This window comes from Mustela nigripes, chromosome X (genome assembly GCF_022355385.1).
Source record: "Mustela nigripes isolate SB6536 chromosome X, MUSNIG.SB6536, whole genome shotgun sequence".
NCBI classification, from domain to species: domain Eukaryota; kingdom Metazoa; phylum Chordata; class Mammalia; order Carnivora; family Mustelidae; genus Mustela; species Mustela nigripes.
Window position 1 is genome coordinate 102,094,584 of NC_081575.1, and position 6,932 is coordinate 102,101,515.

Below are 6,932 nucleotides of genomic sequence, written 5' to 3' on the forward strand. Positions count from 1 at the left end.
ATGACAGACAGAGATCACAAGTAGACAGAGAGGCAGGCAGAGAGAGAGAAGTAGGCTCTCCGTGGAACAGAGAGCCCAACATGGGTCTTGATCCCAGGACCCTGAGATCATAACCTGAGTGGAAGGCAGAGGCCCAAACCACTGAGCCACTCAGGCGTCCCTGTGCAGTATCTGGATTGGCTCATCACTTAGGCATCTGACTGTTGATCTCAGCTCAGGTCTTGATTTCAGGGTTGTGAGTTCAAGCCCCATATGCGGCTCCACACTGGATGTGGAGCCTAAATGAAAATGAAAAAGAAACAAGAGCAGTACAGTTGATATAGTCCTTAGATAAGGAGTGTGTGCTCTTGCCCTTGGCAGGGGAAAGCAAACAACTTAACATTTTCTTTACTGAATTGTATTGGAAAGAAAGTGTTTGCTAGGTTAGCTTTATACCAGGTGTCAGTGTAAGTATGCCCCAGTAAAGATATTTTTTTCAGGAACAGCTAGAATCACCACGTGATTGCATTTATAATAATCTCCAGTCATTTCCTTGAGATCTCTTTGCCCTCTGCTCCGTAAAAGAGGTGAGTTAAATTAAAATCACTGACACTGCAACTTTTACGCTTTTGAAGTTGGCATTAATCTCTGACATCCTCTGGTGATGTGGTAGTATTTTGGCTTACTATTTTGGAAGAAAGGCACAGCTCCACAGTCTTGAAATTGCCCCCTGCCCCCCCCCCTTTTTTTAATAGCTCCCACTCCATGAATTCAGGAGCCAATGTGCGGTTTCTGTTGGATACTTCATAAGTCTTGGCCAGTATATACTCAGTACCTAAGAAGAGTCTAAACCCACTCTTAAATGAACTTAACCCAAGACCCATTCTACACCTGATTTCCCTAAGCCTCCATTTGGATCAGCAGATCAAGGTAGGATTCTGACTCCCTAGGGATTAGAGACAATTCATAGCTAGCATCTAAAAATTCCCAAAAGTTTAGGACATTTTATTTTCCCTAGTGCTCATATGATCCTAGTAAATGGCTATCATGCCCTCTAGGAAAAGACTTGAAGGAATCACTGTAATCACTTCTGGCTATATTGCAGGGATATCCTTCAGTGTGACTTAGCCTCCCTATCAGTCAAGGCTTTCTGGGTTTCTCAACTGACTTTATTATAGGAACTGGGTATGTATACTCACTTTGGCGACTGAGTCACATTTTTGCTTATTCTAGCAAGAATTTGAAATATTAATAAGTTGAAAACAGTGTTTCATTTCACCATTCTACCAAAATTTAGACTCCAGAAAGTGTTTTATATTTATTTGGATCATGTGAGGATGTCCTTACTCTCTTTCTGAATCTACTAATTTTTAGGATTCTTTTTTAAAGATTTTATTTATTTATTTATTTCTCAGAAAGAGGGAGGGAGAGAGAGAGAGAAAGCACAAGCAGGGGGAGTGATAGGCAGAGGGAAACGCAAGCTCTCAGTTGAGCAAGGAGCCTGATGTGGGACTTGATCCCAGAACCCCAGGATCATGACCTGAGTCAAAGGTAGACTGACTGAGCCACCTAGCCATCCCTGAATCTACTAATTTTTAGGTATCTTAGGTGCCTGAGAGCCAGCATTATTTACTTTTATTTCTCAGTTCATTTTTTTCAGTGAGAAGGACGAGGGACACGCTGATCATTTTATTGATGATTATTCATATATTCATTTGACAAATGTTTATTGAACATCTACTACATATCAGAAACTGTTCTAGGTACTGGAGATACACCACTGAGTCTATCAGGAAAAATACCCCTGCCCTCATATACAGCTTGCATACTGGCAGGTGAAGACCAGTAATAACAAAGATGACATAGGTAAAATATTATATTGCATTTTAGATAGTAACAGTACAAATAGTAAAATACGATACAAAAGGGGGATAATAATGGTGAGAGTGGGGAGAGTTTGCAATTGCATGATTGCAACTTGAAATAAGTCAGCCAGTCAAGTCCTTACTGAGAAGGTGACATTTGACTTGAGACCAGGAGATAAGGGAGTGAGCTCCACAAGTATCTAGGTCAGAACAGTCAGTCAGGACAGAGTAAGCCTTAAGTGTGGGGATCTTTGGGAGGGTATGTTTGTTTAAGGAACAGAGATGACTAATAAGTGATGCAGAAATAATTGAAGAAATATAAATTAAATGGTAGCAAAGCTTAAAATCAACACTAGTAGAATTCAAAACAATGTATACTTTTTTTTGTCATTAGATAAGATAAAATCAAATGAATGAGTTTCCCATTACTGTTAGAAAGTAATGAAGGAATTTTAAATGATATGGAGTATGCTTACAAAATGAGCTGAATACCCATCTCTCTCTGTTATTTGAGCCCACAGCTTTAAAATTATATATCATTTTGAAATAAACAACGTAAGTCAGGGAAAAAAATAATCACCAAAAAGTTCTTCTGAGTTGTGGGATTTGAGTAATATATCTTTTCTTCCTTACTCTTTGCTATATTTTTTAGAGTGTCTGCTGTTTCGCTTTGTTTTGTTTTCTCTAAAGAAACTGTAATATAGCAGTTAAGAGCCAAGGATTTCAATTAGACAAACCTGGATCTATTTACTTGCTAACTGTTACTTTGGATAAATGATGTTAGCGATATCCATATATGTAAAATAGTATAATGACCATATAGAACTATTTTAGATCATTCGATGCAGTACTATTTTTAAAGGTGTTATTATAGTGCCTCCTTTGTCATAAATAATCAATAGTAACATCATTCTTTTTTTTTTTTTAGTAACATCATTCTTAATCAAAAGTACAGCTTTTGTAATCAGATAATTTTTTTAAGTAATCTCTACACTCAGTGTGGGGCTTGAACTCACAACCCCAAGATCGAGTTGCATGTTCTATCAATTGAGCCATCTCAGCACCCCTGTAACCAGATAATTTTTAAAAAAGCAGAGATAAACCCCAAAAGCTCAAATGTATGTCTGTTAAATGATACCTGTGTGTGCATGAGGAAGCCCTCTCTCTCAAATGAATAAAAAAAATCTTTAGAAAATATTATGTCAGTCTGGTGCTATAAAAGAGCAATATTTGAAGAATTGGTCATATTATAAAATATGATTCTCTTACTTTATGGAAACCTTAAAATGAAGTACATATGATTTAGTATGTTTTAATTGTCTTTAGTTAAGCAAAACGTTCATGTTACTTTTTAAGTTATGAGAAACTAAAATTCATTTTACAAGTGTCAATTTGCACTAGTCAAATAATATACATATACCTTAAATATTTTGAAGATTAAAATTATTTTTAAATATTGACTGTAAAATATTGGTAGGAAACACAAGTAGATTATAGTGATTATCTGCTTATCTTTGACTTCATGTTTTCCTTATGTGATCTACGTGTTAGAAACAGTCCATAATAACAATGTGGCACTCTAGAGATATTTCTTAATGGAATTTTTAGGCTAGACCATGCTGTTGTATAGTAGACTAAACAATTTGATGACCAGCACATTTAGACTATATATTATGTAATTTCAGAGAACTTTGGAAATGCAAGGTTGTCTTTTAAATGCTAAAAATATCTTTGAATGTTCTTTCTGAAGAAAGATGGAAGAAATAATTTTGCTGACTTTTTTCCAGTGAGACAAAGTACAGATGAATTGTGAGTGTAAATTTAATTATTTCAGCTATGGCTTCAGTAGACTTAAAGCATGTGCAAAAATATTCAAAAGGAAAATAAGATAGAATGTCTGGAAGTACTTGGCTGTCATTAATTTGTTAACACTTGTTAACACTTGTTCACACATAGTATTATTAAGTGATGTTATGGAAGGCAAATCAGCTCTCCATCCATTAACTAACTTGTGCATGTGACTCTAAATTAAGTGTTTTATATTATTAAGTACATATTAAAGTGTATTAACTAAGCTATTAATTATTTAATTATTAGTTAAATATTAGTTAATTAACTATTAACTCTATTTTAAGTAATGTTGCCCCAATTCATTGTATTATTATGGCAAGAAAACTATAGTATTTATCAAAATGAAATTTGATGTTGAATATGGTTATTCTGTCCTTGAAATAATTTCCTTCCTTGTACTCTATCAGGTTTACTTTTTTTCTCATACTTCTCCATTTTTTTTTATCCAGTACTTCTTTCTAGATCTCATATTTTTTTATTTTACTACCTCTGCTTCCTTCACATGTTAATGGCAGTTTTAAAAAACAGTCTTTGTATTCCCAAAGTCTCTTACTTAAATTGTTCATCCAATCTTTTTACTTTATTTGCCAAGTATATACAGATAATAACCAAATATTAATCTCCTCAACTCTTTCCAGTGGCCAATTTCTTTTTTTTTTAAAGATTTTTATTTATTTATTTGACATTTATTTTTTTATTTATAATAAATGAATCATTTATTATTTTATTATTTATTTATTTATTTATTTATTTTTATTTGACAGAAATCACAAGTAGGTTGAGAGAGATTGGAGGAGGCAGGCTCCCCGCCAAGCAGAGAGCCCGATGCGGGGCTCTATCCCAGGACCCTGGGATCATGACCTGAGCTGAAGGCAGAGGCTTTAACCCACTGAGCCACCCAGGTGCCCCACCAGTGGCCAATTCCTAATTCCCCTCTCTTTCTGTCCCTTTCTAGTTAGTTCACCACTAAGTTTCAAAAAATCCATCTGTCATATCTCATCAATATCTTCTCTCCTCTTCAATATCTACTGTTGTAGCCTTATATAAGAGAGGTAAGCTCATAGCTCTAGACAGTGCCAACCAATAGAACTTTCTACAGTGATGGAAATGTTATATACCTGTGTTGTCAAAGATGATGATAGCCATTAGAGGAGCTATTGAACACTTGAAATGTGGCTAATGCAAATGAGGTACTGAAACTTTCATTTTAATTAACATTAATTTAAATTTGAATGCACACTTAAGACTAGTAGCTACTATCTTGAAGAGCACAGTTATAGAATGTTTTTGGTAGTCTGAACAGGTCTCAGAAATTCCAAGATATAGGCCTTTGGATCATTGTTCTCTTAAACACAGGAGACTACATATTACTCTGCTACATAAGACTTTCAGTGCCTCCTCTTATTTAGTTACTACTTAAATCAAATTCCATAGGGTCATAGATAGCATCCACTTTGGTCTATTTCCATCACATTTTTCCAGTCACTGTCTACATCCTTATCTTTATTCTGAGTTCATTGCTTATACTTTTTCCACACTCAGAATTTGACTCATGTATTATTCTCTTTTAGAAATTCTCTGCCCAAACTACATTCCAAGTCATCTTAATAGTTTTGGGGGGATTTTGTTTGTCTTTTTAAGGAAATTTCAAATGTATTTGCAATATAACAATAGAATATGTTTTGTGAAATTAAAGAATATTAAAGCCATTTCCCCAACAGCTATCTCAGTGGATTAGAGTCTGATTTATTTCAGAAGTCCCAGGATGCCTTAAGAGTGTTTGGGGGCCCCTGGGTGGTTCATTTGGTTAAGCATCTTGGGATCAAGTCCCACATCGGCCTCCCAGCTCCACAGGGAGCCTGATTTTCTCTCTACCCTTCCCCCACTGCTTGTGCTCTTGCTGTCTCTCATGCTCTCTCTCAAATAGTAAATACAGTCTTAAAAAAAAAAAAAGAATATTTATCTGGGATGTGTGGGTAGCAGAGTTGGTTAAGAGTCCAACTCTGCATTTTAGCTCAGGTCATGGTCTCAAGGCTGTGAGATCAAGATCAAATCGGGCTCCAAGCTCAGTGTTCTGTCTGCTTTAGATTCTTTTTCCCCTCTGTCTCTGGCCCTCCTGCTCATGTATGCCCTCTGTCTCTCACTTTTACTCTCTTTCTCTCCTCTATTTCTTTCTAAAATAAACTTAAAAATCTTAAAAAAAAAAAAGAGTATTTGTCTCATAATCCCTATTATTATTTTCCCCACAAGGGAATTGTGCCTAATAAACTTTGTTATGTCTCTTCTAGTTTTTTTTTAAATTCAATTTATTTAAAGTAAGAGGGAAAAAAGGTTTACCCATTCTTCCCACCCCTCACTCTCACCTCTGGCAACCACCAATCTATTTTGTTCTCTGTATCTATGACCTTTTTTTTGTTTGTTTGTTTTTGATTTTGTTTTTGTTTTAAGATTCTAAATATAAGAAATATCATATATGGGTACCTAGCTGGCTTTGCTGATGGAGCATGTGACTGTTCATCTTAGGGTTGTGAGTTCAAACCCCATCTTGGGTATAAAGCTTACTTAAAAAAGAAAGAAAGAATGAATGAATGAAAGATCATATAGTATTTGTCTTTTGTCTTTCCCTGACTTACTTCACTTAGCATAATAACCTCAAAGTCCATCCATGTTGTTGCAAATGGCAAGATTTCATTCTTACTTAGGACTGAGCAATATTTCATTGTGTGTGTGTGTGTGTGTGTGTATCAATCATACATACATATATATCCCGTCTTCTGTATCCATTCATTCATCTGTGAGCACTTAGGTTGTTTCCTCATTTTGGAGATTATAAATAATGCTGCACTGAACACGGAGGTGCATATATCTTTTCAAGTTAGTGTTTTCACTTTTTTTTGGATAAAAACCTGCCATCTGTACCCCAATGTTTATAGCAGCAATGGCCAAGGTCACCAAACTGTGGAAAGAACCAAGATGCCCTTCAACGGACGAATGGATAAGGAAGATGTGGTCCATATACACTATGGAGCATTATGCCTCCATCAGAAAGGATGAATACCCAACTTTTGTAGCAACATGGATGGGACTGGAAGAGATTATGCTGAGTGAAATAAGTCAAACAGAGAGAGTCAATTATCATATGGTTTCACTTATTTGTGGAGCATAACAAATATCATGGAGGACAAGGGGTGTTAGAGAGGAGAAGGGAGTTGGGGTAAATTGGAACGGGAGGTGAAT